A 15,767-nucleotide genomic window follows, 5' to 3' on the forward strand; every position below is an offset into this window, starting at 1 on the left:
TTGGTTGGTTGGTTGCTTGATTGTTGATTGGTCTCAATCTTACCAACTAATCAGGTTATTTGGTTGATTGATTGACTGGTTGATTGATTAGTTGCTTGATTGGTTGGTCGGCTGGTTAGTTCATATGTTGTTTTGTTGGTTGCTTCAATTGTTGCTTGGTTGATGATTAGTTGGTTGGTTGCTTGATTGCTTGGTTGATTGGTAGCTTGCCTGAATGGCTGATTGCTGGATTAGTTGGTTGGTTGCTTAATTGGTTGGTTATTTGGTTGATTGTTTGCTTTACTGGTTGATTGAATGGTTGGTCGGCTGGTTAGTTGATTAGTTGTTTGTTGGTTGCTTGAATGGTTGATTGGTTGGTTGCTTATTTGGTTGATTAGCTTGTTGGTTGATTAGTTAGTTGGTTGATTGGTAGCTTGCTTAATTGGTTGGTTGCTGGATTAGTTGATTGATTGGTGGTTGGTTACTTATTTGGTTGATTGGTTGCTTTACTTGATTGATTGGTTGTGGTTATTTAGTTGATTGGTTGGTCGTTTCGTTAATTGGTAAGTTGTTTAGTTAATTGGTTAATTAGTTGGTTGGTTGCTTGATTGGTAGCTTACTTGATTGGTTGGTTGCTGCTTGATTTGTCAGTTGGAAGTATGGTTGATTGATTGGTTGCTTGATTGTTGGTTGGTTACTTCATTGTTTGTTGGTTGGTTGACTGGTTGATTGGTTGGTTGCTTGTTGGTTAGTAGGCTGGTTAGTTGATTAGTTGTTTTGTTGATTGCTTGGTTGATTGGTTAATAAGTTGATTGCTAGGTTGCTTGATTGGTTAGTTATTTGGTTGATGGGTTGGTTGGTTGCTGCTTGATTTGTTATTTGTTAGAATGATTGATTGGTTGGTTGCTTCATTGTTGGTTGATTGATTGATTGATTGGTAATTTGGTTAATTGGTTCCTTGACTGGTTGATTGTTTGGTTACTTGATTGGCTGAACGGCTAGTTAGTTGATATGTTGTTTTATTGGTTGCTTGGTTGGTTGATTAGTTGATTCGTTGCTTGATTGATTGGTAGCTTGCTTGAATGGCTGATTGCTGGATTAGCCAATCAAGCAACCAATCAACTAAATAACCAACCAAGCAACCAACAAACAATGAAGCAACCAATTAAGCAACCAGCCAACTATCAAGGAACCAACTAATCAACAGTTCTACCAACTAACAAATCAAGCAACAATCAACCAATCAGTCGACCAACCATTCAACCAACCGGTAAAGCAACCCATCAACCAAATAACCAACCAATTAAGCTACCAACCAACTAATCCAGCAATCAGCCATTCAAGCAAGCTACCAATCAATCAAGCAACGAATTAACTAATCAACCAACCAAGCAACCAACAAAACAACATATCAACTAACCAGCCAACCAGCCAATTAACCAGTCAAGCAATTAATCAACCAAATTACCAACCAATTAATAAATCAACCAACAATGAAGCAACCAACCAATCAATCATTCTACCAACTAACAAATCAAGCAGCAACCAACCAACCCATCAACCAAATAACTAACCAATCAATCAACTAACCAATCAAACAATCAACAAAACAACTAATCATCTAACCAGCCTACTAACCAACAAGCAACCAACCAATCAACCAGTCAAGCAACCAACCAACAATTAAGCAACCAACAATTCAAGCAAGCTACCAATCAACCAAGCAATCAAGCAACCAACCAGCCAATCAACCAATCAAGCAACCAACCAATAACCAATCAAACAACCAATCAACTAAATAACCAACCAATCCAGCAATCAATTATTAACCAATCAACCAAGCAGCCAACAAAACAACGAATCAACTAACCAGCCTACTAACCAATCAATCAACCTGCCAAGCAACCAACCAATCAACCATACTACCAAATAACAAATCAAGCTGCAATCAACCAAATAATCAATCAAGCAATCAAGCAACCAACCAACCAATCAAGCAAGCAACCAACCAATCAAGCAACTAACCAACTAATTAACCAAACAACTAAACAACTTATCAAATAACGAGACGACCAACCAATCAAGCAACCAATCAACTAAATAACCACAACCAATCAATCAAGTGAAGCAACCAATCAACCAAATAAGTAACCAACCATCAATCAATCAACTAATCCAGCAACCAATCAAGCAAGCTACCAATCAACCAACTAAGTAATCAACCAATCAACCAACAAGCTAATCAATCAAATAAGCAACCAACCAATCAACCATTCAAGCAACCAACAAAACAACTAACAAGCCGACCAACCAATCAATCAATCAGTCAAGCAACCAATGAACCAAATAACCTTCCAATCAATCAATTAAGCAACTAATCAACCAATTAAGCAAATAACCATTCAACCAACTAACAAATCAAGCAAGCAACCAACCAACCAGTCAACCAATCAAGCAACCGAATTACCAACCAATCAATCAACTAACAAATCAAGCAACCAACAAGCTAATCAACCAAATAAGCAACCAACCAATCAACTTTTTTTTTGCAACAATTTTGATTTTACTTATATGGAGAACAACAATTTGTCTTTTATTTCACCGTGAAAAGCTTGAGCAGAATTTAAAAATAAATCCTAATCAAGCAACCAACCATTCAAGTAAGGTACCAATCAACTTATTAACTAATCAACCAAGCAACCAACAAAACAAATAATCAACTAACCAGCCGACTAACCAATCAATCAGCCTGTCAAGCAACCAACCAATCAACCATGCCATACTACCAACTAACAAATCAAGCAGCAGCCAACCAAATAATCAACCAAACAATCAAGTAACCAACCAGTCAAACAAGCTATTAATCTACCAAGCAATCAAGCAACCAACCAACTAATCAACCAATCAAGCAACCAACCAACTAATTAACTAAGCAATCAACAAAACAACTTATCAACTAACCAGCCGACCAACTAATCAACCAATCAACTAAGTAACCACAACCAATCAATCAACCAGTCAACCTCTCAAGCAACCAGCCATTCAACCATTCAAGCAAGCTACCATACCAATCAATCAACCAAGCAACTTAGCTGAGTCGATTGATGTGTAACAATATGGATCTTCGGGCCTCTCAACAAAAGTTCGTTTTGAAGTGATCTTAAAATAGGTATGTATTCGTAATCATTACGGTAATTTATTACATATTACGGTAGTGTGGGCAGCAATGCGAGTCACCAAGTCATGCAAATGTATCTCCGTAAATATAATCAATGAAAAATGAAAAATTGAGCGCATCTGGCGAATATTGTTTCCATTAGCTGTTTCACTAATTTTCTGCTCTCGACGAGTTTCCGAATTTGGCGAGACAATATTCCCATTTTGCTTCTTTGGAGGATCTGAGCGCCGGCGTTCTCATAATCTTCTGCATCGGTAGTCGTAGTAAAGCAAATGTTGTATTCCTGAACCCCTTTATTGGTTCCAACACAAGGCCGTCGGAGTATGCCACCATATTTTTAGGTTTGCGACGATCAACAGCTGCTTCCGGTTTCTATTTATTATCGAATGACTAGGTAAAACCGTAACTGCTTTCAGACATTGAACTGAAATTCCGTTCTTAGCAAACCATGAAACTTTGGTAATCAATACCTTCTTCTTCTTATTGGCATTACACCCCACACTGGGACAGAGCCGCCTCGCAGCTTAGTGTTCACCCAGACAACCAGAATGCATGCATAATAGAATTGTTTTTCTGTTATGCGATGCCTATGCGCACAAATTTCATCGCTTACCAGTCGCGAAAACACTTTTTACGTACAAAAGTGGAGGCGATATAAGTGTATTTCTTATCCGACGTTGCACGGAAGTGTATGCGATGTGCACGATTTTTATGCGAGTTTGTTCGTTATGCATTGCGATGTAGTTTGTGATAACAAACTCTGTTTGACAGATAATCCGATTTCATGTGAGTTTGATTGCAGGAATATGCGATGTCAACAAATGAAGCTGGAATAAACTCGTAAAATAGCCTACTGTGCGGGAAAATTTATAAATAAACTGATGAGCTTTGCACAACAATGCGAATCTGATGAAACTTGGATCGGTAAACGATTTTGATCGTGCATTCTTATGCGATGTGTGGTTGTCTGGGCATTAAGCACTTCCACAGTTATTAGTGAACTAGCTACCAATCAACCAAGCAATCAATGAACCAACCAACTAATCAACCAATCAAAGAATCAATCAATTCACCATTCAAGCAATCAATAAAACTACTAATCAACTACACAAGCAACCAAATAAGCAATCAACCTATCGAGCAACCAACCATTCAAGCCCACTTCCAATCACTCAAGCAACCAATTAACCAATCAAGCAACTAATCAATCAACCAACCCATCAATTAAGCAACCATCCAATCAATCAAGCAACAAACCAATCAACCAACCAATCAATCATTTAGGCAAGCTACCAAAGAACTAACCAACCAATAAACCAATTAGGCAACCAACCTACCAAGCAACTACCAATCAAGTAACCAACCATTCAGCCAACTAACAAATCAAGCAGGGGCCCTCCTTAGCCGTGCGGTAGGAGGCGCGGCTACAAAGCAAGACCATGCTGAGGGTGGCTGGGTTCAATTCAGTGCCAGTCTAGGCAATTTTCGGATTGGGAATTGTCTCGACTTCCCTGGGCATAAAAGTATTATCGTGTTAGCCTCATTATATACGAATGTGAAAATGGTAACCTGGCTTAGAAACCTCACAGTTAATAACTGTTGATGTGCTTAATGAACACTAAGCTGCGAGGCGGCTCTGCCCCAGTGTGGGGATGTAATGCTAATAAGAAGAAGAACAAATCAAGCAACCAATCAATCGAGCAACCAATTAACCAATCAACTTTAAGAGTAAAGAATGAAGTTACCAACTAAACAATCGAGCAACCAATCATTCAAGCCCACTTCCAATCAATCAAGCAAACAATTAACCAATCAAGCAACTAATCAATACCAACCCCCCAACTAAGCAACCAACAAATCAATCAAGTAACAAACCAATCAAGCAATTATCTTTTAAGCAAGATACCAGTGAACTAATCAACCAATAAACCAATCAAGCAACCAACCATTCAAGCAAATTACCAATCCAGCAACCAATCAATAGAGTAACCAATTATCCAATCAAGCAACTAATTAACCAGCAAAATAAACCAAACAACAAACGAATCAAGTAACCAACTAATCAATCAAACAAACAATCATTCTAACCCACTTCCAATTAGGCTGTGAACCATTCAACCGATTCGTTTAACTTTTAGTTAAAATTTGACAGTTCAATGGTTATTTCGCCGTGGTTAAAAATAACCCTGCTCCGGAGCATGGTTAGATTTGACAGTTCGATAGTTAAACTTTGTTCGCGAGAAAATTGGCGCCAAATCCATTTCGTTCCGAATAACTATCAATCTGTAATTAGTGAAATGGGTCGGCTTCGGAGTAAAATTTTACCACGATGGGAAAATAACCATCGTAGTGTCAAATTTTAACTAAAAGTTAAACGAATCGGTGGAATGGTTCACAGCCTTAATCATGCAACCATTAACCAATCTACCAATCAACCAATCAACCATTCAAGCAAGCTACCAATCAACTTCCAACCAATCAAGCAATTAAACATTTAACCAACTAACAAATCAACTAATCAATCAATCAACCAACCAACTAATCAACCAATCAAGCAACCAAAAAAAACAAATAATCAACTAACCATCAGACCAAAAATACAAGCAACCAATAAATCAACTATTTAAGCAAGCTACCAATTAACTAACCAACCAATAAAACAATTAGGCATTCAAGCGAGCTACCAACCAACCATTCAACCAACTAACAAATCAACCAACCAACCACCCAATTATTCAACCATTCAAGCAAGCTACCAATCAACCAACCAACCATTCAAACAACCTACCAATCCACCAGCCTGTCAACCAACCAATGAAACAACAAACTAATCAAACAACCTACTAATCAATCAAGTAACCCAATCAACTTTTCAAGCAACCAACATAAAAACCATTCAAGCAACCAACAAAACAATCAATCAACCATTCAAGCAAGCTACCAATAAACTAAATTAGGCAACCATCCTATTAAACAACCATTCTATCAAGCATCTTACGAATCAACCAAGCAACCAATCATTCAACCATTCAAGCAAGCTACCAATCAATTAAAAATTAATCAAGCAACCAATTAACCTATCAAGCAACTAACCAACCAATTAGGCAACCAACTAATCAAACAACTAACCAATCAAGCAACTAACCAACCAATTAGGCAACCAACCAATCAAACAACTAACCAATCAAGCAAACAATCATTCAAGACCACTTCCAATCAATCAAGCAACCTTTAACCAATCAAGCAACTAACGAATCAAACAAGCTATCAATCAACCAACTAACTTATCAAGCAAATAATCATTTCACCAACTAACAAATCAATCAATCAACCAACCAATTAACCAATCAACCATTCAAGCAACCAACAAAACAACTAATCAACTACCAAGCCGACCAACCAAATAACCCACCAATTAGGCAACCAATTAATCAAGCAGCCAACCCATTAACTAACTAACAAATCAAGCAACCAACCAGTCAACCAATCAAGGAACTCACCATTCTACCATTCAAGCAAGCTACGATCAATCAAGCAACCAGCCAACTAATAAAGCAATCAAGCAACTTAGTAATCAATTAGGCAACAAACCAATCAATTAATTTATCGAGCTGAGTCGATTGATGTATTATGTGGATTTCCGGATATCCTATTAAAAGTTCATTTTTAAGTGATCCTAAGATATGTATTCGTAATAATTAAGGGCCCTCCTTAGCCGTGCGGTAAGACTCGCGGCTACAAAGCAAGACCATGCTGAGGGTGGCTGGGTTCGACTTCCGGTGCCGGTCCAAATATTTTATATTGTACGGGAAAACTTTCACAAATATGACCTGAACCTCCAAGCGGTCACTCCGCCGACAAAAGGGATTACGATCATCGTCGCCTTCTATCAGATTTGTGTGTTTTTCTACCGAATTTGATTTGTAAAACATCTTCGTTAATAATTGTATACTTTTTCCGCCTCTTGGTTGATTATTTCAAAGAAAATCCGAATACAGTAAAACGGTCCAGGTAAATCTGAGTAGACGAGCGTGATCGGGGGAGCGATCCAAGCCGGAGGCAGCGTTACAAAACATGTTTCTTCCTAGCAATAGTCTGAATGAGTGTTCTATTCTTACCCATAAAAAAAAAGAGAATGACACAATTCCGCAAAAGTAAAGATTCTCAACAAATCGGAGATCCACTTTTGCGTACAATCCACCTACACCATACACACAGCCGCTTCCGCTGTCGTTGCTGGTGGGGGCAGGGTTCTCCGCCGATTGGCGTTCGTGATACTCCTGGAAGCAGGGCGCAATGCACAAGTTCGTCTGGCACTCGGGACAGTGGTACTTGGTTTTCCGTCGCAGTATCCTCCTTGTGTTCCAGCAGAAATTGCAACCCAGCGCGGGACCCTCCCGTACCACCGGACAGTGGCTAGACCGTTGGCTGTCCAGGCCGGGTATTTCCTTCGATCGGCTGCTCATCTGTATGAGAAGATAGATCAATTCACTGTAAATACTGGCATTTAAGGTGGTTATACAACAAAGCCACAAATCGGCCATCTTGGAAACCACGTGCTTTTTCTAGTGATTTTTCAAGAGCACTAATTGAGAGAACAACAACGCCCATGGGGATCACAACATCTGTAGATCGTTTGATTACTCATGCTAATCAATCGACTTTAATTTCAGCATTGTACAAAAAATATTACGCTGGTTTTGAACTTTTGATAATAGGAGTAGAAAACCGTGTGGTGAATTTGAAATTCACCACATGGCTTGATTGTATAATCACCTTAAGTACAAAACAAAGGTAAATTTTGATTCAGGAAATGTTAACACTTACCAAAGGAGATGAAGCAGACCGCGACAATTCGTCGCCTTTTATGCGAATTAAACTCAGGTCGGCAAGTAGCACTGCGGCGGTGGAGCTGGTGGTGCTGGTCGTGGTGATCGTTGTGATAGGAGCACTAGCACCTCCGGTGTACCGGCAACCTCACTTCCCGATAAATGGTGCTGGTGCTGCTGTTGGAGCGATTCCATATCGGAAACGAGAACAACCGTTGGACTCGATGTGCGATCGGTTTTCAGATGAAAACCGATCGCACATCGATGTTTTTATGGTTCGAATTGAGGGGCTTCTCAATGGTCGAGTGATTGTAATAATTGTAATCCGTCACTCCCCAGGGGTATATAGTGGTGCCCGGAAAAATGGCCACCCCTCCGTCTATGTATTCGTCAATGGTGAAACTACGCTCCCTAATTACAATGTGTGTTTGTTTCAAATTATGAAGTAAACAGTGTTTTCTTGTTGCGCAACCATTCAGGTAAGTTGTGTTGTTTGATTTATGCCGGATTATGCTACAGAACAGATGGGCCGATAGATTTGTCTTTAGCTTGTGCCGGGGCTGAATGTTGTATTTGTGGATGTGCAATACAGGGTTGTTTGGGAGATCATTCAAATTGTGACTTCAATACAGGGCTGTTAATGAGTTTTATTGTCTACAACTACCGAAGGTGAAATGGAATAGTGTTTAATGAGTTGAGTATTTTTTATCAACAGAAGAAGAGATGTAAAAAAAAAGACAACCTCTGTCGTATCATTCTCGTAATTGTTTTGATTCGAATTGTCTTTATTATTATTTTTTTATTATTTATTATTTATTTATTATTTATTTATTATTAAGATTTCTAATACATTTTTGCCAAAACAGGCGCTTAATGATATGTATAAGAAAAAATAGTCACATACATTCCAAAACTTATACTTTTCATTAACTTATGAATGTTATTAGCTTTTTGATATGGGATCATTCATTAGGTGGCATAATGAAGAGAATAAGTATCTTCGAATGGTTTTTTGCCATTACATATAAGGTTATTTTTTTACGTGTATGATCGAAGAGAACAGTTTTTTGACAACACATTTAATTATTAAATGTTATTGAGTCAATTTGAAAGTCTGATAAAGCTGGTTGATGCGTCTAAGTGGACGTTGTACCCGGTTGGGTCAGTTGGAAGAAAATCCAAACCCTTGAGCGGGTTGGTGCGTCTCTAATGTCTTCTACATTCGAGTGGACGTTGGACCCGGTTGGGTCCGTTGGAAGAAAATCCAAACCTTTAGGGGGTTGGTGCGTCTGAGTGGACGTTGACCCCGGTTGGGTTCGTTGGAAGAAAATCCAAACCCTTGAGCGGGTTGGTGCGTCTGAGTGGACGTTGAACCCGGTTGGGTTCGTTGGAAGAAAATCCAAACCTTTGAGCGGGTTGGTGCGTCTGAGTGGACGTTGGACCCGGTTGGGTTCGTTGGAAGAAAATCCAAACCCTTGAGCGGGTTGGTGCGTCTGAGTGGACGTTGAACCCGGTTGGGTTCGTTGGAAGAAAATCCAAACCTTTGAGCGGGTTGGTGCGTCTGAGTGGACGTTGGACCCGGTTGGGTTCGTTGGAAGAAAATCCAAACCCTTGATCGGGTTGGTGCGTCTCTAATGTCTTCTACATTCGAGTGGACGTTGGACCCGGTTGGGTCCGTTTGAAGAAAATCCAAACCCTTGAGCGGGTTGGTGCGTCTCTAATGTCTTCTACATTCGAGTGGACGTTGGACCCGGTTGGGTCCGTTTGAAGAAAATCCAAACCCTTGAGCGGGTTGGTGCGTCTGAGTGGACGTTGATCCCGGTTGGGTTCGTTGGAAGAAAATCCAAACCCTTGAGCGGGTTGGTGCGTCTCTAATGTCTTCTACATTCGAGTGGACGTTGGACCCGGTTGGGTCCGTTGGAAGAAAATCCAAACCCTTGAGCGGGTTGGTGCGTCTGAGTGGACGTTGAACCCGGTTGGGTTCGTTGGAAGAAAATCCAAACCTTTGAGCGGGTTGGTGCGTCTGAGTGGACGTTGGACCCGGTTGGGTTCGTTGGAAGAAAATCCAAACCCTTGATCGGGTTGGTGCATCTCTAATGTCTTCTACATTCGAGTGGACGTTGGACCCGGTTGGGTTCGTTGGAAGAAAATCCAAACCCTTGAGCGGGTTGGTGCGTCTCTAATGTCTTCTACATTCGAGTGGACGTTGGACCCGGTTGGGTCCGTTTGAAGAAAATCCAAACCCTTGAGCGGGTTGGTGCGTCTGAGTGGACGTTGATCCCGGTTGGGTTCGTTGGAAGAAAATCCAAACCCTTGAGCGGGTTGGTGCGTCTCTAATGTCTTCTACATTCAAGTGGACGTTGGACCCGGTTGGGTCCGTTGGAAGAAAATCCAAACCCTTGAGCGGGTTGGTGCGTCTCTAATGTCTTCTACATTCGAGTGGACGTTGAACCCGGTTGGGTCCGTTGGAAGAAAATCCAAACCCTTGAGCGGTGGTGCGTCTGATTAGACGCTAGACCCGGTTGGGTTCGTTGGAAGAAAATCCAAACCCTTGAGCGGGTAGGTGCGCCTCTAATGTCTTCTACATTCGAGTGAACGTTGGACCCGGTTGGGTCCGTTGGAAGAAAATCCAAACCCTTGAGCGGGTTGGTGCGTCTGAGTGGACGTTGAACCCGGTTGGGTTCGTTGGAAGAAAATCCAAACCCTTGAGCGGGTTGGTGCGTGCAAAATAATTCTTCATTCGAGTAGACGTTGGATTCCGTTTGACCCGTTGGAAGAAAATGCAAAACGGATTGATGTTTCTGAGTGAAAGTTGTACCTTCTAGAGCCTTGTAAGCTTTCTTCGTGACTGCATGACTAAGATCTGCTGTTGCTTATGTGTAGGTTTAGAACATGTATGGTACGAAATGATTTCCTGATTTTGATGCAAGATTGACCTTCTAGAGCCTGGTAAGCTCTCTTCATGACTGCATTACTAAAATCAGCTGTTGCTTATGTGTAGAGTTAGAACATGTTAGGAACGAAATAAGCAACAAAAAAAATGTATGGTGGTGTATAGTACAAAATGAGCAAAAAGTTGTAGAAAATTTCCTAATTTTGATGCAAGATTGACCTTCTAGAGCCTGGTAAGCTCTCTTCATGACTGCATGACTAAGATCAGCTGTTTCTAGTGTGTAGAGTTGGAACATGCATGGTACGAAATGAGCAAAAAAGTTGTAGACAATTTCCTGATTTTGATGCAAGATTGACCTTCTAGAGCCTGGTAAGCTCTCTTCATGACTGCATGACTAAGATCAGCTGTTGCTTGTGTGTAGAGTTAGAACATGTATGGTACGAAATGTGCAAAAAGTTGAAGACAATTTCCTGATTTTGATGCAAGATTGACCTTCTAGAGCCTGGTAAGCTCTCTTCATGACTGCATGACTAAAATCAGCTGTTGCTTGTGTGTAGAGTTAGATCATGTATGGTACGAAATGTGCAAAAAGTTGAAGACAATTTCCTGATTTTGATGCAAGATTGACCTTCTAGAGCCTGGTAAGCACTTTTCATGACTGCATGACTAAAATCAGCTGTTGCTTAAGTGTAGAGTTAGAACATGTTAGGAACGAAATGAGCAAAAAAAAATTTAAGCAATTTCCTGATTTCGATGCAAGATTGACCTTCTAGAGCCTGGTCAGCACTTTTCATGACTGCATGACTAAAATCAGCTGTTGCTTATGTGTAGAGTTAGAACATGTTAGGAACGAAATGAGAAAAAAAAGTTTTAGACAATTTTCTGATGTTGATGCAAGATTGACCTTCTAGAGCCTGGTAAGCTCTCTTCATGACTGCATGACTAAAATCAGCTGTTGCTTGTGTGTAGAGTTAGATCATGTATGGTACGAAATGAGCAAAAAGTTGAAGATAATTTCCTGATTTTGATGCAAGATTGACCTTCTAGAGTCTGGTAAGCTCTCTTCATGACTGCATGACTAAAATCAGCTGTTGCTTGTGTGTAGAATTAGATCATGTATGGTACGAAATGAGCAAAAAGTTCTAGACAATTTCCTGATTTTGATGCAAGATTGACCTTCTAGAACCTGGTAAGCTCTCTTCATGACTGCATGACTAAAATCAGCTGTTGCTTGTGTGTAGAGTTAGATCATGTATGGTACGAAATGTGCAAAAAGTTGAAGACAATTTCCTGATTTTGATGCAAGATTGACCTTCTAGAGCCTGGTAAGCACTTTTCATGACTGCATGACTAAAATCAGCTGTTGCTTAAGTGTAGAGTTAGAACATGTTAGGAACGAAATGAGCAAAAAAAAATTTAAGCAATTTCCTGATTTCGATGCAAGATTGACCTTCTAGAGCCTGGTCAGCACTTTTCATGACTGCATGACTAAAATCAGCTGTTGCTTATGTGTAGAGTTAGAACATGTTAGGAACGAAATGAGAAAAAAAAAGTTTTAGACAATTTTCTGATGTTGATGCAAGATTGACCTTCTAGAGCCTGGTAAGCTCTCTTCATGACTGCATGACTAAAATCAGCTGTTGCTTGTGTGTAGAGTTAGATCATGTATGGTACGAAATGAGCAAAAAGTTGAAGATAATTTCCTGATTTTGATGCAAGATTGACCTTCTAGAGTCTGGTAAGCTCTCTTCATGACTGCATGACTAAAATCAGCTGTTGCTTGTGTGTAGAATTAGATCATGTATGGTACGAAATGAGCAAAAAGTTGAAGATAATTTCCTGATTTTGATGCAAGATTGACCTTCTAGAGTCTGGTAAGCTCTCTTCATGACTGCATGACTAAAATCAGCTGTTGCTTGTGTGTAGAATTAGATCATGTATGGTACGAAATGAGCAAAAAGTTCTAGACAATTTCCTGATTTTGATGCAAGATTGACCTTCTAGAACCTGGTAAGCTCTCTTCATGACTGCATGACTAAAATCAGCTGTTGCTTATTTGTAGAGTTAGAACATGTTTGGAACGAAATGAGCAAAAAAAAGGTTTAGACAATTTTCTGATATGATGCAAGACTGACCTTCTAGAGCCTGGTAAGCTATCTTCATGACTGCATGACTAAAATCAGCTGTTGCTTATGTGTAGAGTTAGAACATGTATGGTATGAAATGGGCAAAAAGTTGTAGACAATTTCCTGATTTTGATGCAATATTAACCTTCTAGAGCCTGGTGAGCTCTCTTCATGACTACATGACTAAGATCAGCTGTTGCTTATGTGTAGAAATAGAACATGTTGATACGAAATGAGCAAAAGTTGTAGACAATTTCCTGATTTTGATGCAAGATTGACCTTCTAGAGCCTGGTAAGCTCTCTTCATGACTGCATGACTAAAATCAGCTGTTGCTTGTGTGTAGAGTTAGATCATGTATGGTACGAAATGAGCAAAAAGTTCTGGACAATTTCCTGATTTTGATGCAAGATTGACTTTCTAGAACCTGGTAAGCTCTCTTCATGACTGCATGACTAAAATCAGCTGTTGCTTGTGTGTAGAGTTAGAACATGTATGGTACGAAATGTGCAAAAAGTTGAAGACAATTTCCTGATTTTGATGCAAGATTGACCTTCTAGAGCCTGGTAAGCACTTTTCATGACTGCATGACTAAAATCAGCTGTTGCTTAAGTGTAGAGTTAGAACATGTTAGGAACGAAATGAGCAAAAAAATTTAAGCAATTTCCTGATTTCGATGCAAGATTGACCTTCTAGAGCCTGGTCAGCACTTTTCATGACTGCATGACTAAAATCAGCTGTTGCTTATGTGTAGAGTTAGAACATGTTAGGAACGAAATGAGAAAAAAAAAGTTTTAGACAATTTTCTGATGTTGATGCAAGATTGACCTTCTAGAGCCTGGTAAGCTCTCTTCATGACTGCATGACTAAAATCAGCTGTTGCTTGTGTGTAGAGTTAGATCATGTATGGTACGAAATGTGCAAAAAGTTGAAGACAATTTCCTGATTTTGATGCAAGATTGACCTTCTAGAGCCTGGTAAGCACTTTTCATGACTGCATGACTAAAATCAGCTGTTGCTTATGTGTAGAGTTAGAACATGTTAGGAACGAAATGAGAAAAAAAAAGTTTTAGACAATTTTCTGATGTTGATGCAAGATTGACCTTCTAGAGCCTGGTAAGCTCTCTTCATGACTGCATGACTAAAATCAGCTGTTGCTTATTTGTAGAGTTAGAACATGTTTGGAACGAAATGAGCAAAAAAAAGGTTTAGACAATTTTCTTATATGATGCAAGACTGACCTTCTAGAGCCTGGTAAGCTCTCTTCATGACTGCATAACTAAGATCAGCTGTTGCTTGTGTGTTGAGTTAGATCATGTATGGTACGAAATGAGCAAAAAGTTGTAGACAATTTCCTGATTTTGATGCAAGATTGACCTTCTAGAGCCTGGTAAGCTCTCTTCATGACTGCATGACTAAAATCAGCTGTTGCTTGTGTGTAGAATTAGATCATGTATGCTACGAAATGTGCAAAAAGTTGAAGACAATTTCCTGATTTTGATGCAAGATTGACCTTCTAGAGTCTGGTAAGCTCTCTTCATGACTGCATGACTAAAATCAGCTGTTGCTTGTGTGTAGAATTAGATCATGTATGGTACGAAATGAGCAAAAAGTTGAAGATAATTTCCTGATTTTGATGCAAGATTGACCTTCTAGAGTCTGGTAAGCTCTCTTCATGACTGCATGACTAAAATCAGCTGTTGCTTGTGTGTAGAATTAGATCATGTATGGTACGAAATGAGCAAAAAGTTGAAGATAATTTCCTGATTTTGATGCAAGATTGACCTTCTAGAGTCTGGTAAGCTCTCTTCATGACTGCATGACTAAAATCAGCTGTTGCTTGTGTGTAGAATTAGATCATGTATGGTACGAAATGAGCAAAAAGTTCTAGACAATTTCCTGATTTTGATGCAAGATTGACCTTCTAGAGCCTGGTAAGCTCTCTTCATGACTGCATGACTAAAATCAGCTGTTGCTTATTTGTAGAGTTAGAACATGTTTGGAACGAAATGAGCAAAAAAAAGGTTTAGACAATTTTCTGATATGATGCAAGACTGACCTTCTAGAGCCTGGTAAGCTCTCTTCATGACTGCATAACTAAGATCAGCTGTTGCTTGTGTGTTGAGTTAGATCATGTATGGTACGAAATGAGCAAAAAGTTGTAGACAATTTCCTGATTTTGATGCAAGATTGACCTTCTAGAGCCTGGTAAGCTCTTTCCATGACTACATGACTAAGATCAGCTGTTGCTTATGTGTAGAAATAGAACATGTTGATACGAAATTTGCAAAAGTTGAAGACAATTTCCTGATTTTGATGCAAGATTCACCTTCTAGAGTCTGGTAAGCTCCCTTAATGACTGCATGACTAAAATCAGCTGTTGCTTATGTGTAGAATTAGATCATGTATGGTACGAAATGAGCAAAAGTTGAAGATAATTTCTGATTTTGATGCAAGATTGACCTTCTAGAGTCTGGTAAGCTCTCTTCATGACTGCATGACTAAAATCAGCTGTTGCTTGTGTGTAGAATTAGATCATGTATGGTACGAAATGAGCAAAAAGTTGAAGATAATTTCCTGATTTTGATGCAAGATTGACCTTCTAGAACCTGGTAAGCTCTCTTCATGACTGCATGACTAAAATCAGCTGTTGCTTGTGTGTAGAGTTAGATCATGTATGGTACGAAATGTGCAAAAAGTTGAAGACAATTTCCTGATTTTGATGCAAGATTGACCTTCTAGAGCCTGGTAAGCACTTTTCATG

The 15,767-nt window shown here is 39.6% G+C and overlaps 1 long non-coding RNA gene across 1 annotated transcript; it reads right to left on the bottom strand.

Moving 5' to 3' along the window:
• Window positions 1–6,820: 6,820 nt before the first annotated feature.
• LOC134213537 (uncharacterized) lies at window positions 6,821–8,116 on the bottom strand. The gene is made up of 2 exons (XR_009979476.1): window positions 7,985–8,116; window positions 6,821–7,623 (listed from the first exon to the last, which is right to left on the bottom strand). It is a non-coding gene; the product is annotated as an uncharacterized LOC134213537 (long non-coding RNA).
• Window positions 8,117–15,767: the final 7,651 nt, after the last annotated feature.

This window comes from Armigeres subalbatus, chromosome 1 (genome assembly GCF_024139115.2).
Source record: "Armigeres subalbatus isolate Guangzhou_Male chromosome 1, GZ_Asu_2, whole genome shotgun sequence".
In the NCBI taxonomy this organism is placed as follows: domain Eukaryota; kingdom Metazoa; phylum Arthropoda; class Insecta; order Diptera; family Culicidae; genus Armigeres; species Armigeres subalbatus.